Source organism: Oncorhynchus keta, chromosome 4, assembly GCF_023373465.1.
Source record: "Oncorhynchus keta strain PuntledgeMale-10-30-2019 chromosome 4, Oket_V2, whole genome shotgun sequence".
Classification (NCBI taxonomy): domain Eukaryota; kingdom Metazoa; phylum Chordata; class Actinopteri; order Salmoniformes; family Salmonidae; genus Oncorhynchus; species Oncorhynchus keta.
This window is the reverse complement of record NC_068424.1, coordinates 78095642-78121046: the sequence shown is the minus strand read 5'-3', so window position 1 is coordinate 78121046 and position 25405 is coordinate 78095642. Positions and strand designations below refer to the sequence as shown.

The window sequence follows — 25405 nt, the reverse complement described above, 5'->3', positions numbered from 1 at the left end:
TCCTTCAATAAGTTCGCATTAAAAAAATAACAGTGACAGCAGCCTTTAATGCAGAGAAGAATACGCCTTGCATAGTGGCCACACAAAAGGCTCGCCATACTTCGTGCCCTACTGCCACTGTAATAAACTCGCTTCGCACAATACCCATCACTGGTACATCGAAATGACAGTTGTCAAATAGGCTACAGACATGATTTTATAGCCAATTCTAATGAATCATATTACCTGATAGGATATTTGCCTCGGCTGCTCTTCATTGATAACCAATCTGTAGATTTGTAGCCTTATGAGGCCGTCACTCAGAACGTAGGGCGAAGAGAATGAACATTCAATGTCACAGGACAAAAATAAGAAAATTAGTTTAGATTTTTTTTTCTCTCGAAGTGGCCCAATGTTTTATGTTGAAATTATATTTAAAGGTGTTGTTCTTTTTTTTCCTCATTCAATATTGGTTTCTCAGTTCTATGAGATTTCACAACACAGGCCATATGTAATTCTAGGCCTATGTGAAGACACGATACCCAGGTTTATGTACGTAAATCTTCTTAGAAAAAATATTATAGGATGCGAATATCAGGTATAAACAGTATTTATTATATTTATTTTAGAGTGGTTGGACATGCAATCAGTGTTTTATAAAGGTGGAGTCCACTGGCTCATAGGGGGAACTGGACCCCATGATATGATAAGATACAGATTTTTGTCTGCACTTTACAAATGGAAATGATCTCCACTGTTGTTTATACACTACACTATTAAAATGTCATTGACAGTCAAGACAATATCATTTTAGAATGACCATTTCACTTTAATTTTTGGTCATACATACAGAAAACGATCTTATCGTTACACATAATCCACCATAAAGCATTTTCTCTGTTGGTTAAAATGATAGTTCGTACTCAACACCATTCTGGGTTTGCTTTAATCAATTGATAGTTAACTTGTGAGAACAAAGAATAAAGGATAATACAGTACATTGAGAAGACAAAACCATTAATATTCACAAAGAGTTAGAAATAACAATTCCCTTGTCGTCAAATAAGTATTATGAGAGGTTTTCAGATGCACTGTGTTCGTGTCAGTTTATTTTTTATTTTTTGTCATCTTTATTTAACTAGGCAAGTCCGTTAAGAACAAATTCTTATTTACAATGACGGCCTACCCCGGCCAAAATCTCCCCTAACTTGGACGACGCTGGGCCAATTGTGCACCACCCTATGGGACTCCCAATCACAGCCGGTTGTGATACAGCCCGGGATCGAACTCGGGTCTGAAGTGACGCCTCTAGCACTGCGGTGGAGTGCCTTAGACCGCTGTGCCACTCGGGAGGCCCAAAAGTTCAAACACAATTTCAAAAAACATGTTGTAACAATGTTATATTGCATGAAATCCTGTGTATAAATATGCTATGTATAAATACAAATAAAAAATATGTTATACCATACAACACAAAAAGACACAAACACTGCCACACGCACTCTGGGAGATGCTTAAGATTCATGTTTTGCTAGTGTGTTTTGTGTTGTTTCCTACTAAGATTCATGTTTTGCTAGTGTGTTTTGTGTTGTTTTCTACTCAGATGCATTTTCAATGTGGAAAATATCAGGAGGACAAGCAAACTACTAATGATAAAAGCACATTATATCAGAGCATAAAATAAACAGATGAATGAAAGTCAGATATTTAAAAATTTAAACAAAACATCAACCCTTCTCCAGACAGCGAGCATTTGACTAGATTATGACGAATAGTAGGCTATTTCTCATTCCTGTTTAGCTAAAGTATATTGATTGTATTTATTATATGCTTTATCATGCAATTTCTGTAAAATAAGATAACAAACTTTTTGAATAAAAGAGAGCGATTTCAGTCTTTGGATAGGGACAGATGACATGGTGACAATATCAGCAGAGTGCAATGAAGAGAGGAGGAGCCATTCATTAGTAACCAGTGCCAGACATATCCAAAAGTCAACCAATATTTTGGCTACATGAGTCCCTGCTGGTCATCAACACCCTTTAGGACAAGCACTCAAATATGATTTCCAGGCAATAGATAGAGACGCAGGCATAACTACTCGTTAGGTTCCTCCACTTTGCCAGTAGGCTCACGCAAGCCTCGTTTCTGCATCAGGTTGTAAGGGAAAGGTGCCACCGAAGCTGGCATAGTCCAATTTCTTGGTACCATCACAGCTGGCATAGTCCAGTTTCTTGGCTCCGCCGACGCAGTTACTGAAGCCTAGTTTCTTGGTACCATCACAGCTCCCGTACTCCAGTTTCTTGAGCCGAGCCAGAGTCTTGATGCTACCAGGAGGCCTGCCAGGGCTAACCTTGTAGCCTGCCGCTTTGGTCGTACCCAGAGGCCTGCCGGGACTGGTCTTGAACCCTGCAGCTTTCGTGGTCCCCAACGGACGCCCAGTGCTTGTCCGGTAACCGGCTGACTTCGTGGTCCCTGAGGGTCTCCCTCTACGGCCGGACTTAACGACGCCTCCTTTCTTTTTCTTGGAGCTCTCTGTCCCAGTTGGAGCCTCACTGGGCCCTCGGATCCTCACTGTCTGAGGGTGGAACTCATTCTGGGTCTCTTGTTGCATTTGACAGGGCATGGGCTTGTGCAGGTTTGGGTGGGGCAGCTGTAGAGTAGGGGTGGAGGCGAAGGGTAGAATTTGTTGGATTGCGAGCTACATAAGTCAAAGTGGCTGGTTGGTTGTTGACACTCCTCTGCAAGGCCACTCATGCAATAGTCATTGCTGCTGCCAGTGACTTGGTGCATCATTTTCTGTTGAGGGGTACAAATGAAAGGGAAGCAGGTTTAGAGTCATTGAATTGGTATGTGTGACACAAACTTACGAGCATGCACATAAACACACACACAATAAGAACCTAAGTTGGTGATGCACATCACTATGTAATGCATATGTTATAAAGTATCTATTCTATGCGCAAACATCTTGTCCAACATTATTAATTAGAAGAGGCTATTGTTGCAAAACCATATCGGCGGTGTTAATACAATACGCAACGTAGTGTCTCGCTATTATGCGTTTACAACCCAATAATACAACAGCCGTATAAATGGGGCAATGGGCGCTACTACAACGAAATACCACGAATAAAACTGCTGCATTTGCGAGTACATTTTGAGAACATTAAAAAACCACAAACCTCATTTGTAGGCGGATCATAGAATGCAAAGGGTTAAATATGAAACCTATTTTCCATTCTTGACCTCCATAACATCCTAAAAACGCATGTATTCTACGCCTTTATATTCCATGGATATTAACTTGATCCTGGATGACATTATGCGCCGGGTATTTGATATTTATTTATTCTTCTAAGGACAGAGGTTTAAGTGAGAAAGGCAACCATTTTCCTCTGGTTTCTTTCTTTTATAAAATAGGAGGGGCTCAAAGCGCAGGCGCGCCAGACTTTAAGGAAACCTTGCAGCCCTATAAAGACATTTACTATAATAAAAATATGGCATGTAATCCGGATATATTTCGATCAAGAATATAGGATAGTATGTTTTTTATTTTTAATCTTTGTTTTGAAATTGTGGACATTGTGTCCAGGAAATGAGGTAACAGTTTCGAAACAGTTTTAGAAACGGTCGTCACTAGTGACAGCCAGTCATAAACCCCGCCCATTTCTACGTCTCGTCTTAAAATGTGATTTTAAACCTTAACATTACACCTAACATTACCTACACTGCTAACATTATGCCTAACCGTAACCTTATATTAAGACCAAAAAGCAAATTTGTGTTTTCATAACATTTTACGATATAGGTCATTTTTACTTTGCGGCTGTGGTAACTAGTGGGAACCTTTATAAACAGAGGTTAATCAATACTGTACTTTCAGTAGGTGGTAGTATAACAAAGACAAACATTAAGTACAGGATAAAAAAACTAGCTTGATCTACTAAACCGTGTAATATAACTACATTTGACCTGACGTTAGTGGGAAAGCAATCTAATTTACAGAACTCACATCAGTTTTTGTGTACAGTTTCATACATATTCACATTTCAGGCGCATCGCTAGTTCTTCACTGTCTGATTGTCAAACAGTAGTTTGCCTCTGTGAAACTGTAAACAAATATTTTCTATACTCATTTATTTGACTGCATCCGCAAATCAACTAGCCTCACTATTTACGAGGCTACAAATCAACTAGCCTCACTATTTATGAGGCTACAAATCAACTAGCCTCACTATTTATGAGGCTACAAATCAACTAGCCTCACTATTTACGCCTCACTATTTATGCTACAAATCAAAGCTCACTATTTATGAGGCTACAAATCAACTAGCCTCACTATTTACGCAAATCTAGGCTACAAATCAAACACTATTTACGAGGCTACAAATCAACTAGCCTCACTATTTATGAGGCTACAAAAAAAACAGAGAAATCCAGTGTTTTGTTTATAATTTACATCATATTTAATATGAGCTACATGTTGTGTACAAATATGAACTATAAATGAAATCCAGTGTTTTGTTTGGATCATATTTAATATGAGCTACACTACATGTTCATGATACATTTAAAAACATGAAATGTATGTCAATTGTAAGTTTTTGTCTGTAATGTTTTTTGGTTATGTGTCCGGGACCCCAGTAAGACTAGCTGTCACCATCAGCGTCGACGAATGAGGATCCTAACAAATCAAAACAAACATGACAACAGAAAGACTACATTTACTGTAATACGTTGTACTGTTGAGCTTAAAGCTGGGAAGCAATAATACACATAGGCAAGGCATTTCCCAGTTACATTGTTCCACTAGTCATTCATTCCCTATTGAGTTCATAGGACTTAGGTCCAGTTGATTAAGCAAAACGTTTAAAACAACAACAACAAAATACCCCAAATGGCACCCTATTCCTCAGCCTGGTCTCGTAGCCCTTAATAGCTCTACATATGGTAGGGAGTATGGTGTAATTTGGGACACAACCTATGCCAGTTATTAGGGCTCCCTAATGATCTTGGTCCGTTTCTGTATCTTGGTAAACATGTCCACATACTTGTCCCTGACGCTGACTGTCATTCCACCCAGGATGGAGGGGGTCAGACTGGGTAGAGAGAGAACAGAGAAGACATTCAGACTTGAAGCAGCATGTACAAACCAGCTCATAATCACTATATTTCACAGACTTTATGGTGAGGATTTTAGTCAGGAGAAACAAGTAATGTAACCCCTAAAATGTCAATGTTTCTGATTCTGTAGGTGGACTGTGATTCCATTATTCTTTCATCCACTGTGGCTTGGTGTTATGTATATTTAGTATTAGCTTTTCAGCAGCCTCCTCTGGCAGTTCCTAGTTCCTACCTTAGTCTCCAGCTTGAGCGTCTCTCCTTTGACCAAGAAGCCATTCAGAGCAACTCTCAGGTCTTTGAGGTTAGCAGCATCCAGAGGCTGGGAAAGAGACACAGGATTAAGAAAATGTCAAATACATGCAAATCATTCATCTGCAAATGATAAAACATGTTTCTCAGTCAAATGTAATTTACTAGGAGGAGAAACCCATTAAGTGTAGATGTGTTGGTTGTTACCAGTGTTGGGGAGTAGTGAACTACAAATACTTAAACAAGTAATTTCCTTACATTTTGCAGTATCTTGGTGGTAGTTTAACTAAATTCAAATATTAGTACTGTTTTCAGTAGTTCATATTTTGTTTGCCATGTAGTGGTGTTTTCTGCATCAGACCTTCCCAACACTTGAAACATCGTTTTTGTGTTTAATAGGCTGAATTACACTTGTCATGTTAACGTCTGGCTTTTGAGTGATAATATTCTTGCAAATTGTAGTCAATTACATTTTAGATATGATAATTTTTCACGAAGTAGTTTGGATGTAGTGAAATACACTTATAAACTATTTAATATGTATATATATTAGTAAACTATATTTTTCTTATGGGTAACTTTAGTGTAACTTAACTTATTCCAGTTCGAAGTAATTGGTAGCTTAGTAAAGTACATTTTCAGAGTAGCTTCCCTAACACTGGTTGATACATTGTATCAAGCTTGATCATTAATTCAACTAGTTTTGTTACTGTTATGGTATCAGACAGGTCTGTCAAATCTAATGACTGTTAAACATAAGTCCTCGTGGACGCGAGCTGTACCGATTTCAAAGTGACGATGTAACTATAGGGTTTAGGTGAAGAGGTTCAGTTAACTATATGTTCTTTTACAACAGAAAATAAACGTTAAATATTGAGTGTCTTACCTGCTGTCCTCCTTGCCTCAAAGGTGCTGCCATTTTATCCTGGGTAGTGCTACCCGGGTACCGTGGGACGTCGCTACCCTAAACCCTAACCTTAACCCCTACTACAGTTCCCTAACCTTAACCATAACCTCAAATCTTACCTTAACCATTTTAAATGTCAAATTCAATGGAGTAACCTCGGAGTTGGGACGAGGAGAGGAATCACGATTGCATGGACCATTTCTCATATTGCTGACTAGGGTGAAACTCAATGCGCATGCGTGTGTCTTAAACATTAGGAGCCGCTTTAAATTCTGGATAGTTGCTTTTGCATCCTGCCAGTCCGTTGTATTTATTCACTGTGAATTATTATATATCGTTTTTATACCATTTATTTCAGCTTGATAACCTGCATATGCATTTGAATAGCAATAGACCTATTCACACTATTATCCACAAAATTCATGGTATTTATTGTGATTAATTATTTTAATAACGAGATCACGTTGAAGTTCCCATTCGCAACCACACGGTGGGAGTAAAGCCCAGATGAAGGGGACGGGTGAGGTACGTCGGCCAATGACGTAAACGCAGCACTATACCGGGGGTTTCGTTTTATCTGACTCGGGTTACCCCGGCGTGAGAAATTTGAATCGGGTGAAAAGTGATTGCATTTGTTTAGGAACCGGGCTGGCTCCCGAGCGTGAGCCAGGTGTCCAGCTCTGGCCGTCGGCGTTGTCGGCTCAAAACACAAGTGACGTAATTAAACACGTGGTGGAGGGATGAGTTGGATTCTGTGTTTCCACATGCAAAAGTGATTAAGACAAACGATTTATCTGCCTTCCCAATCCTAGTTTGAAAATTCAAACATTTTTTTTATGGAAAAGAGATGTTACTGGGCGATGCACCATGCTGCCTTGTTGACAACCTGACAGAGAGACGCAGAGTAAATGTTTGATTTGAGTATTGCGCTCCTCCCTCCCCGCTTTCGCCTGATGTTGTGAGGGAGCGTTTCCCCGTTCATCTCGGGCCAGTGTAATAAAACTCTCTCATTGATTGTTGCTCGGTGAAGAAGCAGGGTTGGGTCCTCGGAATTTCATACAGAGCCAGTTTTCTGCAACTGCGGCTGTACCACGCATTTCTTTAGCTATTTCAGATAAACAGGATATCGAGGCGCATGCAGCGCTTATTTTTTAACGAGTAGCTCGCTAGTAAGGGGGGTTGAACCAATTTAAAGCAGGTGTCGGTGACCTAGCTAGCTCGTACATTCATTTTCGACGAAAGCAAAAAGAGTGCGAATGACGAGAACGCATTAACTAAACTAGTTTTCAATAGGTAACCTAACTAGGGAGTTTGCTCGCTGAAATATAACCAGACATGGACGACAAGTCATTCACTAAGGAATTGGATGGGTGGATTGAGCAACTCGGCGAATGCAAACAGCTCTCGGAAAATCAAGTCAAAGCCCTTTGCGAGAAGGTAATTTTAACCCGTTTAATTCGTATGATCTTGCAAGCCCTTAGTCGGCTAAATTAGCTTAGCTAATATTTGCTATGTTAACCAACTCTCTTAAATTGTTATTTGGTCCGAGCACGGTTAATTTCCCCACCGGCTATGGTTTGTTACTGCTAGTTAGTTACTAGTTCGTTACTAGTTAGTTAGTTACTAGCTACATTATTCTGAAAATGGCGGCGGAGTCTATAGCCATTACATCCACTGTGGGGTTGGCTGACATGCGTTGACTGAATAGCGTTGTTGTATTCTTTATATGAATGTGTTTGGAAATTTCATTTTGTTCTTACGCTCCGTTCTGGCTTGTTGCAGTTGAATTTCCAATTGTGCCCTTGGGTATCAACTACCGTATATAGTTAGAGCTTAAAAATATGCATGCATTTTATAAATAAAGTACTCAAACAAGAAATAACATACACAGACCCGAACTCCCGCTCTTCCCTTTGTATCCCCTATTTCCCCCACCCTCTTGTTTAAATTCCTAACCCCGAACTCTTATGTCTCATTTCTTTCCCAGGCCAAAGAGATTCTGACGAAGGAGTCTAATGTACAGGAGGTGAGATGTCCGGTCACCGTGTGCGGAGATGTCCACGGACAGTTCCATGACTTGGTGGAGCTGTTTAAAATCGGAGGGAAGTCTCCGGACACCAACTACCTCTTCATGGAGACTATGTGGACAGGGGCTACTACTCTGTAGAGACAGTCAGCCTCCTGGTATCTCTCAAGGTAAACATAGACAAATGTTTTAGAGCAGGAAAGGGCAAATTTAATGGGGTGGGCCCCCCATATAAATCTAAATGCATCATGAGGGCTGCAGTGGAATTGCCTGAGGACTCAAAAGGAGTTCATCTAATTAAGTAATTTCATGCAATTTTGCCATAGGGTGGACAGAAATGTTTTCAAAATCTATTGGGGCCCCTGGTCTGTGTCCGGCCATGATTAATACAAGTTTAGATCGCTGACTAGGCTAACTTACCAATCTAAACATTTTTAGCTTGCATGGACTAATTGAGTGACTGTTAGTGACACATAACGAGAGAAACTGCTGATGCACGACCACAATATTTATTGAAGCTTATCAATTCTAATTCTCAACAGTAAATTGAGACCCTGACTGAGTTCCTATTGATACACAGGCCCTACAAAATGCCCGTGGCCCGCCAGTTGCCCATTCCTGTTTTAGAGTGTATTCTATAATAGCTTCGGCTGATTCCTTTCTGACATTGCTTTAGTTGATGTATTTTGCACAGGGAAAAACTGCAACCAGGTTAAAACTCAAACTGGTAGTGGAGGCCAGTAGGTCTACAGGGAGGACAGCCTACTGATATAACACAGGATAAGATTCACTGTCTGCTACTGTAAATGTCGTCGTCAACCTTAAACCATGTCTGGTTGACGCGAGAACAGAAGGTGCAGTCACTGTGAATGTAATGTCTTGTTATGCACATTTTGTCCTATCCAGAGATATTAATAATTTGTTTTTCAGGTGAGGTACCGTGAGCGAATCACAATCCTCCGAGGGAACCACGAGAGCAGACAGATCACCCAGGTGTACGGCTTCTACGACGAGTGTTTAAGGAAATACGGAAACGCCAACGTCTGGAAGTACTTCACAGACTTATTTGACTACCTGCCCCTCACTGCCCTGGTAGATAACCAGGTGAGATATTAGTGGTTACAGGTGCATTATGCAGAAATCACTCTGCCATTTCATGGTTGCAAAAAACAGTTTGCTTAATTTCAGTTTATGTAACAATACCAGCAGTCATTGTGTAGAGAATCATCGTACCATCTAAAGTACTGTGAAATATATATTTTCCATAACCAAAAATATATATATATATATATTTTTTGCTGTTTGAAGCAAATCAAAACCGACAGTAAAAGGCACACAGATGAAACTTAAGACCGGGAAACGTAGAAATAATGCACACAGAACAGATCTACCACTTCTTAGGCTTAGTTTCAATGAGAAAGACGGCTCTATAACTCACACTTCTATGTGAATTTGGTCGTGTTGCCCCCCCATATTTCAATGTGTTACATATTTATTTATTAGTAGAAGCATTACATAAGTGTCTTTTGATCGGGTCCTTGAAGAGCGCTATATAAAACTCATGTACTATTAGGATCACTGTTCTGAAGGAGAGGAGATTCAGCAACATGGAGGACAATGGAATTCAATAAAAAGCTTTTCTTTTCTTTCTTTTTTACAAATGGAACCAACTATTTTTCGGATTTTGACCTTAGTCAAAAACCACGATGAAGGCTAAAAGCCGTAACGCATTGGTTCTACTTTTAGCAAAAAGTGTCTGTGTTTTTGAATCTCCTCTCCTTCAGTTTGCTCCTCAATTCATGCTCCGTGGTTGGAAAGAGGTCTCTTCCTTGATCACTACTGTTATTACATAACCATGTAATTCAGCTGCAATGTGCTGTACAATACAGATGGTAAAAATCAAAACATCTACAACCCAACACGGTGTTAGATGGTATTTTAAGCCTTAATGATTTGATTCGTTCGAACACATTTAGAAATGTCCTGACTTGTTGTTCCTCTGCAGATCTTCTGTCTCCACGGTGGACTGTCCCCCTCTATAGACACACTGGAACACATCAGAGCGTTGGATCGTTTACAGGAAGTTCCTCATGAGGTCAGCTCACTTCCACGTTCCTAGAAACGACGTCCAACCCTCATACTACCATGCTAGTTAGAATACATGTCCAATATGTTGTGAACATGTCCAATATGTTGTATCATAATATTGACTTACTTGACTTAAACACTTCTGTGTGACAGCTTTTGCCTCTCGCCAGGAGATCCCTGCTTTGTTCAGTTCATGTAGAGTGATGTGTTTCCAGTTGTTCAGCATCTTCATAGTGTGGATATTGAACCACTGGAGTCTGTAAGCCCTGACATTGTATAGCAGATGTTTAATCTGTTCCATGGACTTCTGGCCAACCAGTCACTACTCATCTCACAGTTGTAGTATGCGCTCAGCAAACACCTTTGATAAAATCATGTGGTGACTCTGTGTTGCAGCCTGACCTCACCAATATGGCCACCTTATTCACATCATGTGGTGTTCGCTGTATTGTTGACCTTACTAACATGGCCACCGTCTCCTTCCTCCAGGGTCCGATGTGTGACCTGCTGTGGTCAGACCCTGATGACCGTGGCGGCTGGGGCATCTCTCCCGCGGTGCCGGCTACACCTTTGGACAGGACATCTCAGAGACTTTCAACCATGCTAACGGACTCACCCTGGTCTCCAGAGCTCACCAGCTGGTCATGGAGGTATGTTTTTAAGTACTGAAAATGTATGTATTTTATACTAAAATGCAGACATTCTTTGTATTTGCATGAATTCCTTCTCTTTTTTTTTTTTTGATTGTCTTGTTCCTAGATGTACCTCTGGTCTCCTGAGTGTTTGTTTTTGACAGGGTTATAACTGGTGCCATGACCGTAACGTAGTGACTATCTTCAGTGCACCCAATTACTGCTATCGCTGTGGAAACCAGGCCGCCATCATGGAGCTGGATGACACACTCAAGTACTCCTTGTAAGTATTCACTTCAGAATAAAATTCCTGTTGACAATTCTTTACTTTAGCTTTATTGTTAAACTCCGTACATTGGAAATTGTTACGAGTAGATAAATGAGTTAGCAAGCTTCCTTTTCTTATCTTGATTGATGAAATGAAGTGAACCCTCTATTAGATGGAACGTCGCTCCAAGGCCTCGTATCAGATGTGTGACTGTCTGTGTTTCTATTCCAGCCTTCAGTTCGACCCCGCCTCGCAGAGGTGAACCCCATGTGACCCGCCGCACCCTGACTACTTCCTGTAAAAGATCCCAATGCCTGTGAAGTATTGCTCTAGATTCTTCTTAGTGAAGAAGTGGGAGAAGATGCGGGAGAAGGGAGCATCGGTATAGAGTTGTGACAAAGTAAGCATCCATCAATCCATGGACCAAAATGTGTGCCACAATTTCACAAAATGCAAAATGGAAAAAAATGTCACATTCATCTTTAAAGAAGACCACACAACCGACACCCACCCCAGTCCATGGAACCAGTTCCTTCTCTCTCTGTGCATGATGTTATATTTATCTCTGAAAATGATTCTTCATTGTAAAGATTACAGTGTACTATATAGTAATAGGGTGCCATTTTGGAAGCAGACAGTCTCATAGTACCTGCTGGTTTTGTCAGGAAAAGATCTGCTTTGAATTAATTAATCTGCTGAGATTAAGGCTTAAATGTAACCCTTGTGGTAGGAACATAATTCTAGTATAGAAAAGTTTTGGTAAACCTAACTCAGCATGGCATCAAACTGGAAGGTTGCAGTAAACAAACATGTTATGTTGTGAACATTTTCTAACAGAAATTCAATGGCTTTTTTTGTGTGAATTTTAAATCATTGTTTTTGGACTTAGTTGGGAGCTGGATGGAATTTAATTCTTCTTTCTCTTTGCACTTTTTGTATTTAATGTTTATCATGACACTGACAAACTACAGCATTCTGTTTTACGCTGCGTTCAGAAAGTATTCAGACCCCTTAACTTCTTCCACATTTTGTTACATTACAGCCTTATTCTAAAATGGATGAAATACATTTTCTTCCTCATCAAACTACACACAATACTGCATAATGACAAAGTGAAAAAATGTTTTAGAAATGTTTGCAAATGTTTTTTTAAAGAAGTTCTTAAGTAGTCAAACCCTTTGCTATGAGGCTTGAAGTTGAGTTCAGGTGCATCCTGTTTTCATTGAACATCCTTGAGATGTTTCTAAAACTTGGAGTCTGTGGTAAATCAATTGATTGGACATGATATGGAAAGGCACACAGCTGTCTAAGGTCCCACAGTTGACTTCAGAGCAAAAACCAAGCCATGAGGTCTGGAATTGTCCTAAAGCTCCAAGATAGGATTTTTATTTTACCTTTATTTAACTAGGCAAGTCAGTTAAGAACAAAATCTTATTTTCAATGACAGCCTAAGAACAGTGGGTTATCTACCTGTTCAGGGGCAGAACGACATTTGTACCTTGTCAGCTTGGGGATATGAACTTGCAACCTTTTGGTTACTAGTCCAACGATCTAACCACTAGGCCACCCTGCCGCCCCAGATTGTGTCGAGGCACACATCTGGGGAAGGGTACCAACCATTTCTGTTGCATTGAAGGTTCCTAAGAACACTGTGGCCTCCATCATTCTTAAATGGAAGAAGTTTGGAACCGCCAAGACTTCCTAGAGCTGGCCGCCAATGGCAAAATGAGCAATCGGGGGAGAAGGGCTTTGGTCAGGGAGGTGACCAAGAACCCGATGGTCACTCTGACAGAGCTCTAGAGTTCCTCTGTGTAGATGGGAGATCCTTCCAGAAGGACCACCATCTCTGCAGCAGTCCACCAATCAGGCATTTATGGTAGAGTGGCCGGCTGGAAGCCATTTCTCAATAAATGGCACATGAGTTTTCAAATGCACCTAAAGGTCTCCTTAGACCATGAGAATCAAGATTCTCTGGTCTGATGAAACCAAGATTGAACTCTTTGGCCTGAATGCCAAGCATCCCGTCTGGAGGAAATCAATTTTAAAATAAGGCTGTAACATAACAAAATGTGGAAAAAGTTAAGGGGATGAATACTTTCTGAATGCAGTGTTTATTTCACCCCCAGCAAATACCTTTTCTATCACTCACCTGTCCGTTAGTTGAGTAAAACCTATTTCAGAGGAACACCTGTACAAAATGACATCCCTTGTTATAGATACCTTTCTGTTTTGCAGCCTCCGCTATATAATAAAGATTGAAGTTGTTCCTTTGTTTGCTTTGTCCTATGGTTCTTAATAAAGAGGCAAGTGTGACCTTTGACTTTCAGAATGTTGCCCCTTGATCAAATTTTATTTGTCAGGTACACATAGTTGCGGGTGTTAATGTGAGAGTCGAAATGCTTGGGGGGTTGACAAGGTCAAATGATTAAGTTATTGATAGAAAGATGCCAGAGTTTCCAACTTGGATTTTTTTTTCCTGAATTCCCAGTTGTATTGAACATGTATGTCCCAGGTATATAAGGACAGACATATGCCTAGACACTAGAGCAGGGGTGTCAAACTCATTGTCTGTGATATTTAGTTTTCCCTTTCAATTAAGACCCAGACAACCAGGTAAGGGAGTTCCTTGCTGAGTCCCCAGTGTGAGGGGGGTTCTTTACTAAGACCCAGACAACCAGGTGAGGGGAGTTCCTTACTGAGTCCCAGACAACCAGGTGAGGGAGTTCCTTACTAAGACCCAGACAACCAGGTGAGGGGAGTTCCTTACTAAGACCCAGACAACCAGGTGAGGAATAAGACCCAGACAACCGTTACTAAGACCCAGACAACCAGGTGAGGGAGTTCCTTTACTAAGACCCAGACAACCAGGGGAGATCTTTAAGAGCCAGACAACCAGGTAGTTCTTTTGACCTCAGGTGAGAGTACTAAGAGCCAGACAACCATGAGGAGTTATTTTAGACAACCAGGTGAGGGAGTTATTTATAAGACCAAGACAACCAGGTGAGTTTCCTTTACTAAGACCCAGACAACCAGGTGAGGAGATCTTAACTAAAAAGCCAGACAACCAGGTGAGGGAGTTCTTTACTAAGGACAACCAGGTGAGGAGATCTTTACTAAGACCTACCAGGTGAGGGTAGTTCAAACAACCAGGTGAGGGAGTTTGAGGGAGATCTTTATTGACTAAGACCCAGACAACCCAGGTGAAGATCTTTACTAAGAGCCAGACAACCAGGTGGGGAGTTCTTTACTAAGACCTAGACAACCAGGTGAGGGGAGATCTAAGAGCCAGACAACCAGGTGAGGGAGTTTTTTAAGACCAAGACAACCTGAGGAGTTCCCAGACAAAGCAGGTGAGGGAGTTATTGACCTCGTTGACATGTAAAAGCCAGACAACCAGGTGAGGGAGTTCCTTACTAAGACCCAGACCCAGGTGAGGGAGATCTTTACTAAGCCAGACCAGGTGAGGGGAGACACCTAGCCAGGTGAGGGAGATCTTTACTAAGAGCCAGACAACCAGAGGGAGTTCTTTACTAAGACCTCAGGTGAGGGAGTTCTTTACTAAGTCTGGAGAGTTATTTACTAAGACCTACCAGGTGAGGGGAGTTCTATTTAGACAACCAGGTGAGGGGAGTTCTTTTCAGGTGAGGGAGTTATTTACTAAGACCCAGACAACCAGATGAGGGAGGTACCAGGTGAGGGAGTTCTTTACTAAGACCTACCAGGTGAGGAGATTAAGACCCAGGAAAGGGAGTTCCTTACTTATACCCAGACAACCAGGTGAGGGGAGTTCCTTGCTAAGACCCAGACAACCAGGTGAGGGAGTTATTTACTAAGACCCAGACAACCAGATGAGGGAGTTCTTTACTAAGACCTAGACAACCAGGTGAGGGGAGTTCTTTACTAAGACCTACCAGGTGAGGGGAGTTCCTTATTAAGACCCAGACAACCAGGTGAGGGAGTTCTACTAAGACCCAGACAACCAGGTGAGGGGAGATCTTTACTAAGACCCAGACAACCAGGTGAGGGGAGTTCCTTACTAAGACCCAGACAACCAGGTGAGGGAGATCTTTACTAAGACCCAGACAACCAGGTGAGGGGAGTTCTTTATTAAGAGCCAGACAACCAGGTGAGGGAGTTCCTTCTAAGACCCAGACAACCAGGTGAGGAGATCTTTACTAAGACCCAGACAACCAGGTGAGGGAGTTCTTTACTAAGACCTACCAGGTGAGGGAGTTCTTTACTAAGACCTAGACAACCAGGTGAGGGAGTTCTTTACTAAGACCTACCAGGTGAGGGAGTTATTTACTAAGACCTACCAGGTGAGGGAGTTCTATACTAAGACCAGACAACCAGGTGAGGGGAGTTCTTTACTAAGACCCAGACAACCAGGTGAGGGAGTTCCTTACTAAGACCTAGACAACCAGGTGAGGGAGATCCTTACTAAGACTAAGGGACCTATACCCAGACAACCAGGTGAGGGGAGTTCCTTACTAAGACCAGACAACCAGGTGAGGGGAGGGACAACCAGATGAGGGAGTTCTTTACTAAGACCTAGACAACCAGGTGAGGGAGTTCTTTACTAAGACCTACCAGGTGAGGGGAGTTCCTTATTAAGACCCAGACAACCAGGTGAGGGGAGTTCTTTATTAAGACCCAGACAACCAGGTGAGGGAGTTCCTTACTAAGACCCAGACAACCAGGTGAGGGGAGTTCTTTTAAGGACAACCAGGTGAGGGGAGTTCTTTATTAAGACCCAGACAACCAGGTGAGGGAGTTCCTTACTAAGACCCAGACAACCAGGTGAGGGAGATCTTTACAAGACCCAGACAACCAGGTGAGGGGAGTAAGACCTACCAGGTGAGGGGAGTTCTTTACTAAGACCTAGACAACCAGGTGAGGGAGTTCTTTACTAAGACCTACCAGGTGAGGGGAGTTCTATACTAAGACCTAGACAACCAGGTGAGGGGACAACCCAGACAACCAGGTGAGGGAGTTCCTAAGACCTAGACAACCAGGTGAGGGGAGTTCCTTACTAAGACCTAGACAACCAGGTGAGGGAGTTCCTTACTAAGACCTAGACAACCAGGTGAGGGGAGTTCCTTACTAAGACCTACCAGGTGAGGGGATTTCCTTACCTAGACCTACCAGGTGGGGGATTTCTTACCTAGACCTACCAGGTGAGGGGAGTTCTTTACTAACTAGAGAACTTAATTCATCGAGTACAAGCACTCCAGGACCGACTTTGTGAAACCCTGTGCTAGAGTCCAATGTCACTTCTATTAGCAATGACTAACCAACCAGCTGACGCTTTGTCCTACTTCTGAGTGAGAATGAGTCACCAGTGCTCCCAAAACAGACCACTAGATGGCAGTAAATGTCCCTATATTCATACCTTGCTTTATTGTTTGCACTGTAGGGTACTAAGGGGTAACTGACCACCCACCCCTGTAATTCCACAAGATGTCACCAAATTATTTCCCACCACTTCCTAGCTGCCACTGCTCTTGCTAAAAAAAAATGTCCTCTATGACATCACAACCTTTGGAGATATTTCAACAAAACTATTTTGTGGTAAGTTGATCAAGTTGTATATATATTCCAATAAAGTGAGATCTATACTTGTTTTTAAAATATACAAGTAGGAAAGCCTTAAGCTAAATAATACTCTTGTTTAGAGAGAACAATGTCTATAACACTTGGTTTATTTTTTAGGTTTATGGTTATGAATGTGTTTTTACCTGTCATTTAGACAATGACAATCCTAGTTAGCACTAGTTTATGCTAATTTGCTAGCTAGCAACTTCACTAGCAGTAAATGCTAGCCAGCGTTATAGTTAGCATAAGCTGCTATGGGTGCTAGCTAGCAATAATACCAAATCGTCTGAGGTGAAATACATCCAAAAGATAACGTAACTTAATTGCAGTTATACATTTTCCACCAGTGACTGATAACTTTATAGTTAATGTTACTTTATAGCATTTTAGCTATTTTACACAGCATTTTATGTCATATAGCTAGATAGCTAGCTATGTAAAAAATAAACACTTTTCAATTGGTATCTCTCCCCCTGTTTTCAGTCACAGGTGGGGACTGGATTAGGTGCGAGCAGTGCAGGAGGTGGGCTCATGAATTGTGATCCAATTTTACTGGGGACAGCTTTTGTCCTACAGTGGGGCAAAAAAAGTATTTAGTCAGCCACCAATTGTGCAAGTTCTCACTTAAAAAGATGAGAGAGACCTGTAATTTTCATCATAGGTACACTTCAACTATGCCAGACAAAATGAGAAGAAAAAAAAATCCAGAAAATCACATTGTAGGATTTTTAATTAATTTATTTTCAAATTATGGTGGAAAATAAGTATTTGGTCAACAACAAAAGTTTATCTCAATACTTTGTTATATACCCTTTGTTGGCAATGACAGAGGTCAAACGTTTTCTGTAAGTCTTCACAAGAGTTTTCACACCATGTTGCTGGTATTTTGGCCCATTCCTCCATGCAGATCTCCTCTAGAGCAGTGATGTTTTGGGGCTGTTGCTGGGCACGGACTTTCAACTCCCTCCAAAGATTTTCTATGGGGTTGAGATCTGGAGACTGGCTAGGCCACTACAGGACCTTGAAATGCTTCTTACGAAGCCACTCCTTCGTTGCCCGGGCGGTGTGTTTGGGATCATTGTAATGCTGAAAGACCCAGCCACGTTTCATCTTCAATGCCCTTGCTGATGGAAGGAGGCTTTCACTCAAAATCTCACGATACATGGCCACATTAATTCTTTCCTTTACACGGATCAGTCGTCCTGGTCCCATTGCAGAAAAACAGCCCCAAAGCATGATGTTTCTACCCCCATGCTTCACAGTAGGTATGGTGTTCTTTGGATGCAACTCAGCATTCTTTGTCCTCCAAACACGACGAGTTGAGTTTTTACCAAAAAGTTATGTTTTGGTTTCATCTGACCATATGACATTCTCCCAATCTTCTTCTGGATCATCCAAATGCTCTCTAGCAAACTTCAGACGGGCCTGGACATGTACTGGCTTAAGCAGGGGGGGACACGTCTGGCACTGCAGGATTTGAATCCCTGTAGTGTGTTACTGATGGTAGGCTTCGTTACTTTGGTCCCAGCTCTCTGCAGGTCATTCACTAGGTCCCCCCGTGTGGTTCTGGGATTTTTGCTCACCGTTCTTGTGATAATTTTGACCTCACGGGGTGAGATCTTGCGTGGAGCCCCAGATCGAGGGGAGATTATCAGTGGTCTTGTATGTCTTCCATTTTCCTAATAATTGCTACTTTTTTTGCCCCACTGTATGTACAAATTAGAATCGTGCAATAGCAGAGCATAAGAAAGTTGCCACATCAATGTTACGCTGAATTAATTAGTTAAGTTATTGTTATTTGATGTTTATACTCCAATGTTATTTAATGTTCTTATTTATAATCCATTTCACTATTTTTATTCTAAGTAATATTTTTTGTTTATTATTAAAAACAACTATTGAACATCTTTTGCTCCTGAGTGTAATTTTGAAGACTGCTGGGATTACCCTGGTACTTAAAAAAAACACACCTTTTCTAAAAACAATATTTCATTAAATAACAACAACAACAAAAATATTTCCCTTTTATAGTTTATTCGCCTAAGCATGACCTTTATCCACAACCAATTTTCTTTCCAAATGTTCCTTTTTGTGTCAGCAAATAGACATTGTTCTTAAGGGGCTAGTTACCTCCTACTACTACCCTATCACGTTCACTAGTCAGACTCTAGTTAGATAGGCCTATGAATGGTATATGAATGGCTCCAAAGATTGCGTGGATAAGTTAAAATTTGGATAGGTTTAATAGAGTCAATTTTACATATGATTGAAAATATGTTAGTTAATGTTTCTCTATGGTTCCATTTAATTTGTATTTTGTAAAAATCAAAGGCCCAGTGTACAGCAGCCTACAACTGATGTACAACAGTTCAATCCATTAGGTTTGTGTTAAAAGAGCTGACTATTGGAAAACCAGCTTTCCTTCCGCTGCCCTTGATGTTGAATATTTACCCCTCCCCATTATCCGGGGCAAAGTGAAAGCAACATACATGGCAATTTCAATTACAAGCCAAGCTATATACGCTGCCATGCACTCCATCAAACCATATCAGACCGTTAAGGGCCATATAAGGCGGCGTTTAGACAGGCAGCCCAATTCTGATCTTTTTTAAAAACGGGTGGTATTTTGACTAATCAGATCAGCTCTTGAAAAGACCTGATGTGAAAGATCTGACGTGCTTGGTAAAAGACAATTTTGTGGAAAATATCAGAATTGGGCTGTGTAAACGCTTAATGTTGGCTTTGTAATGTTTCCTCTTCTACAAAAGGAGCAAGCCCCAGTCTTGAATAATCAGGGACGTTTTATATTGCTTCAAATAGGAGTCTACTGATGATGCGCATAATGCAGTGATTCTGCTTCTGATATTCTTTAACGACGTATGGAGATAGGCCCAGAACTAGACAATACAAAGGAAAAAAGTTGATATATTTCAAAGTTGTATTGGGGCTCCTGAGTGGGCGGTCTAAAGGCACTGCATCTCTCAGTGCAAGAGTGGTCACTACAGTCCCAGGTTCGATTCCAGGCTGTATCACAACCTGTTCGGCTGCCCGAACAGGGCTCCGGGCAGCCGAGCAGAAATGGAGGAAAACTCGCCTCCCTGCGGACCTGGCATCCTTTTCACTCCCTCCTCTCTACATTTTCCTCCTCTGTCTCTGCTGCTAAAGCCATTTTCTACCACTCTAAATTCCAAGCATCTGCCTCTAACCCTAGGAAGCTCTTTGCCACCTTCTCTCCTCCCTCCTGAATCCTCCCCCCTCCTCCCTCTCTGCAGATGACTTCATCAACCATTTTGAAAAGAAGGTCGACTGACATCCGATCCTCGTTTGCTAAGTCAAACGGCACCGCTGGTTCTGCTCACACTGCCCTACCCTGTGCTCTGACCTCTTTCTCCCCTCTCTCTCCAGATGAAATCTCGCGTCTTGTGGCGGCCGGCCGCCCAACAACCTGCCCGCTTGACCCTATCCCCTCCTCTCTTCTCAGACCATTTCCGAGACCTTCTCCCCTGCCTGCAACCCGCTCATCAAGTCATCCCTGACCGCTGGCTACGTCCCTTCCGTCTTCAAGAGAGCGAGAGTTGCACCCTTCTGAAAAAACCTACACTCGATCCCTCCGATGTCAACAACTACAGACCAGTATCCCTTCTTTCTTTTCTCTCAAAACTCTTGAACGTGCCTGTCCTTGGCCAGCTCTCCCGCTATCTCTCTCTGAATGACCTTCTTGATCCAAATCAGTCAGGTTTCAAGACTAGTCATTCAACTGAGACTGCTCTTCTCTGTATCACGGAGGCGCTCCGCACTGAGAACTCTCTCCTCTGCTCTCATCCTTCTAGACCTATCTGCCTTCGATACTGTGAACCATCAGATCCTCCTCTCCACCCTCTCCGAGTTGGGCATCTGGTGCCCCCCATTGCGTCCTACCTGTCTCCCTACCAGGTGGCGTGGCGAGAATCTGTCTCTCACCACGCTCACCACTGGTGTCCCCAGGGCTCTGTTCTAGGCCCTCCTATTCTCGCTATACACCAAGTCACTTGGCTCTGTCATAACCTCACATGGTCTCTCCTATCATTGCTATGCAGACGACACACAATTAATCTTCTCCTTTCCCCTTTCTGACCAGGTATTAGTCGCATCTGCATGTCTGGCAGACATATCAGTGTGATGACGGATCACCACCTCAAGCTGAACCTCGGCAAGACGGAGCTGCTCTTCCTCCCGGGGAAGGACTGCCAGTTCCATGACCTCGCCATCACGGTTGACAACTCCATTGTGTCCTCCTCCCAGAGCGCTAAGAACCTTGGCGTGATCCTGGACAACACCCTGTCGTTCTCAACTAACATCAAGGCGGTGGCCCGTTCCCTGTAGGTTCATGCTCTACAACATCCGCAGAGTCGACCCTGCCTCACACAGGAAGCGGCGCAGGTCCTAATCCAGGCACTTGTCATCTCCCATCTGGATTACTGCAACTCGCTGTTGGCTGGGCTCCTGCCTGTGCCATTAAACCCCTACAACTCATCCAGAACGCCGCAGCCCGTCTGGTGTTCAACCTTCCCAAGTTCTCCCACGTCACCCCGCTCCTCCGCTCTCTCCACTGGCTTCCAGTTGAAACTCGCATCCGCTACAAGACCATGGTGCTTGCCTACGGAGCTGTGGGGGCGGCACCTCAGTACCTCCAGGCTCTGAGTCAGGCCCTACACCCAAACAAGGGCACTGCGTTCATCCACCTCTGGCCTGCTCGCCTCCCTACCACTGAGGAAGTACAGTTCCCGCTCAGCCCAGTCAAAGCTGTTAGCTGCTCTGGCCCCCAATGGTGGGAACAAACTCCCTCACGGCCAGGAACAGGCGGAGTCAATCACCACCTTCGGAGACACCTGGAACCCCACCTCTTTAAGAGGAATACCTAGGATAGGATAAGTAATCCTTCTCACCTCCCCTTTAAGATTTAGATGCACTATTGTAAAGTGACTGTTCACTGGATGTTATAAGGTGAATGCACCAATTTGTAAGTTGCTCTGGATAAGAGCGTCTGCTAAATGACTTAAATGTCATGTAAATGTCCTTGATTGGGAGTCCATAGGGCTGCGCAATTGGCCCAGCGTCGCCCGGGGTAGGCGGTCATTTGTAAATAAGAATGTGATCTTAACTGACTTGCCTGGTTAAGTACATTTTTATTATCATCAATTATCTATCTGTTCCACCAAAAATAGTAAGGTGAAGTTAGCTTTTACATAACCAAACTATGACACTAAAAATATTAGCAAATAAAAGTCCTTGTCTGAAACAATGAACTATATTTGACTTTAAATTATGATAAACCTGGCCATGAACATTTTTGGGTATAGAGCAGAATATTTTACATTTATATGATTTGGACTCGAGAAAAAAAAATCGAGATATTGATATTTTGTTCTGTTTATTTGCATCGATTTCATGTTGGGCATTTATTGTGAAAGGAACTACGGCCCTACTGCTGCGCCTGTTGGTGCTGAGTTTCCGCTGCATACATGTCCAATTAGCTTCGTTGAGCTAGCTATTCAGGGACATCTCTGGCGACCGACTGCTGTGACCGTGCCAGACAAGGATCGGAGCTTAGTGCAGTAAGTGTCTGGAAACCTTTATAACACATGTTGGATTTGATACCCTTTTTTTTTTTTTTTTTGAGGAGGGTTGTGGCTGGCAGTTAATTAGGGCTTTAGTTGAAACAGGGTCCTTTTAGCTGGCCTGAAACAGATGCTTGGGATAATAGGCTATTAGCGGACATATTACATTTCTTTGGGCGTTTTACATGTTTGCAACATGTTGGACGTTGACTTGGTATCATTTTTTAAAACTGCATTGTTGATTAGGGGCTTGTAAGTAAGCATTTCACTGTAAGGTCTACCTACACCTGTTGTATTCGGCGCATGTGACAAATAAAATTTGATTTTATTTATCCAGATCGAACGATATACATGCAGCGATTTGCTCCAGATCAAGCTGGTCTGCATCTCGTTGATCCATTTATCTGATCAAGCCAATAGTAGGATTTGCGTCCGGATCCATTGCACGGTCGGTTCATTTGACGAAATGATGATAAATATTGTTGGCTATATTTCCACTGACCCTCACTCAAACCAGAGCTGGCTGTTTTTGCACAATGTTATGCAGTTGTGTGATTAGGCCATGCTATGCGAACTCACATTGTAGCCTAAGAAATACGTTACAATGTAGCCTATATGAAAGCTTAATATGTAGCCATTGAGGCCAGTGATTGGTTAAACGTGGGGATGGAACAGAGGTTTTAGCCCAAATGCCACCTAACCTAACGTAGCAGGCTTAAGACAAAACCGCCCATTGTCAAAGTTCAATTTTAGAACGAGATAACAAATATCATCAAATCAATGCTGCCTTTGTAGGGCTTCATCCTATTGTTGTATTGGATTTGACACACAGGCAGTCTGACTGATTGACATTTTGTCAGAAGAAGACAGATTTATAACAACTGTTGTTGTTTGTGAGTAACCAATAAGACATATTTGCTACAGACTGATTGTTGTGTGTGATACCATAAGGAGGCACCCATCAGTCTGCTTATGCATTGAGTTATTATGGCCTGTATCCATTGAATTGAGCTATCTCGTGAGAACCCCGTGAACCTTAATTCAATTTAAAGATACAGTAGCGCCTCATAGACATTCTACAGCCGCCAGCCAGAGTCTATGGAATACCTGTGTTTATCGTTACTCCTGCAGCCATCTTTGGTGTAATTTCATCATCCAGTAGTAGACCTGTTCACGAGCTACACAAATACCTTTGCAGTTTCTCACATAACAGGTTACAGACAGAGAGAGACATGCGTTTCAAAATGTCCCCTGTTACATCTGCAGCAAAGTGGAACTGGATGGTAACATTGTAACATCCATTTCAGACTGGGTTACATTGTAACAGCGGGTTAATAGAATCCATTTCAGACTGGGTTACATTGTAACAGCGGGTTAATAATATAATTGTAACCTAGAATCCATTTCAGACTGGGTTACATTGTAACAACGGGTTAATAGAATCCATTTCAGACTGGGTTACATTGTAACAATGGGTTAATAGAATCCATTTCAGACTGGGTTACATTGTAACAACGGGTTAATAGAATCCAGTTCAGACTGGGTTACATTGTAACAACGGGTTGTTCAGACTGGGGGGGGTTTACATCAGACTGGGTAACAACGGGTTAATAAAATCCACGGGTTAATAGAATCAGACTGGGTTACATTGTAACAACGGGTTTAATCAGACTGGGTTACATCCATTTCAGACTGGAGTTTACATTGTAACAACGGGTTCAGTCCACAGACTGGGTTACATTGTAACAACGGGTTAATAGAATCCATTTCAGACTGGGGTTACATTGTAACAAGCGGGTTAATAGGTTCAGACAGGGTTACATTGTAACAACGGTTAATAGTCTAGTTCAGACTGGGTTACATTGTAACAACGGGTTAATAGAAAGTTTCCATTTCAGATCCTGGGTTACATTGTAACAACGGGTTAATAGAATCCATTTCATTGTAAGACTGGGTTACATTGTAACAACGGGTTAATAGAATCTAGTTGAGTTTTGCAAAGGGTTTACATTTTGTTACATTGTAACACGGGTTAATAGAATCCATTTCAGACTGGGTTACATTGTAACAACGGGTTAATAGAATCCAGTTCAGACTGGGTTACATTGTAACAACGGGTTAATAGAATCTAGTTCAGACTGGGTTACATTGTAACAACGGGTTAATAGAATCCAGTTCAGACATTGTAACAACGGGTTAATAGAATCTAGTAGACAACGGGTTAATAGAATCCATTTCAGACTGGGTTACATTGTAACAACGGGTTAATAGAATCCAGTTCAGACTGGGTTACATTGTAACAACGGGTTAATATAATCTAGTTCAGACTGGGTTACATTGTAACAACGGGTTAATATAATCTAGTTCAAAATCCATCAGTTCAAGACTGGGTTAATTGTAACAACGGGTTAATAGAATCTGGATTCAGACTGGGTTACATTGTAACGGGTTAATAGAATCCATTTCAGACTGGGTTACATTGTAACAACGGGTTAATAGAATCCATTTCAGACTGGGTTACATTGTAACAACGAGGTTAATATAATCTAGTTCAGACTGGGTTACATTGTAACAACGGGTTAATATAATCTAGTTCAGACTGGGTTACATTGTAACAACGGGTTAATATAATCGGGTTAATAGAATCCAGTTCAGACTGGGTTACATTGTAACAACGGGTTAATAGAATCCAGTTCAGACTGGGTTACATCTAGTTCAGACTGCAGCGGGTTAATAGAATCCATTTCAGACTGGGTTACATTGTAACAACGGGTTAATAGAATCCAGTTCAGACTGGGTTACATTGTAACAACGGGTTAATTCCAGTTCAGACTGGGTTACATTGTAACAACGGGTTAATAGAATCCTGTTCAGACTGGGTTTACATTGTAACAACGGGTTAATAGAATCCAGTTCAGACTGGGTTACATTGTAACA

At 41.9% G+C, this 25405-nt stretch overlaps 1 protein-coding gene and 2 pseudogenes across 1 annotated transcript in view; 1 reads left to right on the top strand and 2 right to left on the bottom strand.

The window, feature by feature from the left end:
• Nucleotides 1-25405, bottom strand: part of LOC118384071 (histone-lysine N-methyltransferase, H3 lysine-36 specific-like) — a 103583-nt gene that overhangs the window by 58424 nt on the left and 19754 nt on the right.
• LOC118374765 (UPF0461 protein C5orf24 homolog) lies at nt 909-6484 on the bottom strand (annotated as a pseudogene).
• LOC118374764 (serine/threonine-protein phosphatase 2A catalytic subunit alpha isoform-like) lies at nt 7196-12100 on the top strand (annotated as a pseudogene).